This window comes from Ambystoma mexicanum, chromosome 11 (genome assembly GCF_040938575.1).
Source record: "Ambystoma mexicanum isolate Mex_15411 chromosome 11, UKY_AmexF1_1, whole genome shotgun sequence".
Taxonomy (NCBI): domain Eukaryota; kingdom Metazoa; phylum Chordata; class Amphibia; order Caudata; family Ambystomatidae; genus Ambystoma; species Ambystoma mexicanum.
Genome location: NC_090934.1, coordinates 1,056,651,842 through 1,056,654,811, shown reverse-complemented (window position 1 = coordinate 1,056,654,811; position 2,970 = coordinate 1,056,651,842).

Below are 2,970 nucleotides of genomic sequence, written 5' to 3'. Positions count from 1 at the left end.
TATATCTGCCTTCTGACAGCTCATGCACATCACTATAGCACGCAATTATATATGTTGGCATATGATACCAAAGATCGGTTCCATTTGGAAGTAAAAGGGTGTCATTAAGAGTTCTCTTGACCAATGAATGAAGGAAGAAATGTAATGGATGCCAGCAAACCACAGAGATCCAGATGTTTGATCAAGGCCTTCCATGATGGAACAAACATCTATGGCAGGGGTCTGTAGCCTGTGGCTCTCCGTAGATTTTGGACTATGACTGCCATGACCCCTCCGTACCATTGACCATGCTAGATGGCACTTTTGGGATTTCTTTCTTCAGAATACCTAGAGAGCCAATGGTTGTAGACCCCTGATTATGGCCTGATCAGCAACATAATCATCAACGGTTCGACAAGTGAGGAACTAGCCTTCTGACCCAACTTAATTGAGTGTTCCACAACTGCTCCTAGCTACTGAACAAGCTGTGACCCATCTTAAACTTCTTTCCCTCATATACTTGAAGAGGGAAAATGGGAGAGTCCCTTCCCCCCATTCTCATCCAAACCATGGCCTAGGACGTCATGACCCAAGCACCCCCCGCAAGAGGAATTCGACCAGTTCACTTCAACACCAGATGGCAAGATCCACTGTGGCCATGCCCCACACAGCCAGGGAGCCTGCCCGCTAATGACCCCACATGCAGGAACCTCAGGTGGAACTGATATAGACCTTATGGACCAACTCGATTAGACACTAACCACAAACGCCATCATCGCTAGAGATGCCATGACAACATAGCCAACAGAAAAGAACACACGTGCCACCATGCACATCGGTCACTCACACATCAACCTACATGAAGAACATACTCAGTGCTATGACACAGAGGACACATACACCCATGGACATGCATCATTGTTATTTTCCACATAGACCACCTACAGCACCGCAGAAACGCAAGATGCCTGAAGAGCTCGTGTATATGCTTGCAGATGCTTTTTTGCCACTTACCACCATGAAGATGCCACCCTATATATCTACTGATGCTTGTGACACTGTCACCCCGCGACCCCATATTATGGATTATGTACCGCCACCCAGAAGCTAAACCAAGGTAGGCCGCAAAGCAAGAGTCCCCAGGCAGAAGCCTCTCAGACAAAACTGCAAAGCGCTGATCATGCAGAACAAGCCCCAACGAGAGCCCACAGCCAAGGCCTCGATGTTGCCATCCACATACTGCGCTCCCCGCGCCAAGGTTACACCTGCCACTGCCAAACGCTCCTCAGAGCCGAAATACAAATCAAATGCTCATAATTCTGCTCCAACCACGGTCTCTCCCACACGTGACCAAGCCAACCTGATACTATGCCAAGCCTACGGCCTACGGGACAGAAAAACGCTGGGGTCCCACGTCTGGGACACAGTCTGCAACAACAAAGTGACAATTTGAACACCTAGAGCGATGGGAAAACATGCACATTAGCCAATAGTCAGACCTGTCCATTGTCCGACACTGACACATAGTCGCACATTGTTGCCAGCACCAGGTACACCGCAAGCTGGGAACAACAATGGTCCCAGGCTTGGGGGCTCACGGATGAACCAATCAGAATACGAGGGGCACATCATGACGCCAATATAGTTTAGCCAATCAACAAGTGTCCCCTTGTATCAACTTTTATGTAACAATTGTTAGGGACAGCCCAAGTGTACCACCTGACCCTTCCTTGCCCAATAACACTCTTTCCTATAGGTAACTATACTGACCTTACCATTCGGGGAGCCAACCCAAAGTGGCACTAGGTTTTGGGATAGTTTCCCAGGTGATGCAAGTAGCGCATCATACAGCGGTAAAAAGGGCCTGCAAGCCCCACTGATGATGAGAGCCTCCTGGATGCCTATGTTCTGAGAGTTTGTCCCTGCCTGTTTCTGTAATAAACAGCCGTATCTACCTTGCTCTTGTGTGTGCCTCATACTCCTTTTGGGACGCGGGAGGAGTTGGGGCCTCCCCAGCCCCGGAGGTCCGCAGACGGCCCTGCCGGCCTCTGGGAAATCACCCCGACAAGTTGGAGGCACTGCTGAGATCTGTTTGAGATCTACTTAAATTAAGGGCAACCATAAAAAGATTGCTTGCGTCAAGGTGGCCCGGCAACGCGGCCCCCTCTGCCGTTGCCCCCTTTTGAGGACTACAGGACCATCGCGGAACTGCGAGATGACCGGAGAGCGCAATCCAGAGATTGGCCATCGGGAGCCGACTTGAGAAGTATCCTGCCCGCGGTTGGCGAGTGTCCAGACGTGGTCCAGACGAGGGGAGGTGGCAAGCTGATTGGGAGAGGTGCCCGAGGTCAATCGGCACCAGCAAGCGAAGACTTGATGTGAGTATGGCACACACAACCAGCAATGTAATGTTGTGCGGGAGGGGGGAGGAATTGTAACGAGGGTGGTGGGAGGTTGTTACAGTGTGTTGGAAAAGATTTGATTAATAAGCGACGATAGGTGTGTGAGGTGTAGCGGGACAGGCACTAGGGCCGTCTCCTACAGCATCACAGAAAGGATTGGGTGGGGCTCCGAGTACCCACGCATGGCTAACGGGTCACGCTGATTGGTCTAGATCGCGGACACCTGTATAGGGGAGGTGTGGCTTTCCTATGAATTGACGTTGTAGATCAATGATTAGATGAGGATCCGTACTAGTTGAGTGTCTTAGCTCGGTGGGTAGATGACGTATTCCCACAGGAGGCAGCTAGATTGTTTCCCAAGTGCGGAAGATAATTGGCTGGTTAAGCTCCCCTAGAGTGTCACGCGAGACGACACAGCGTGCGCAGACCGATTATAATTGGTTATTGATTGTTGAATACTCCACTCCAGACGTGGTGGGAAGACAGCTGAGAGGTTAATGGGGGATAGTAAAAGATATCACATGTTCATTAGTTCTGTATCTGTACGTACCGCTAATATGTTGTAGAGGTTGGTGACGTCACCCATAGG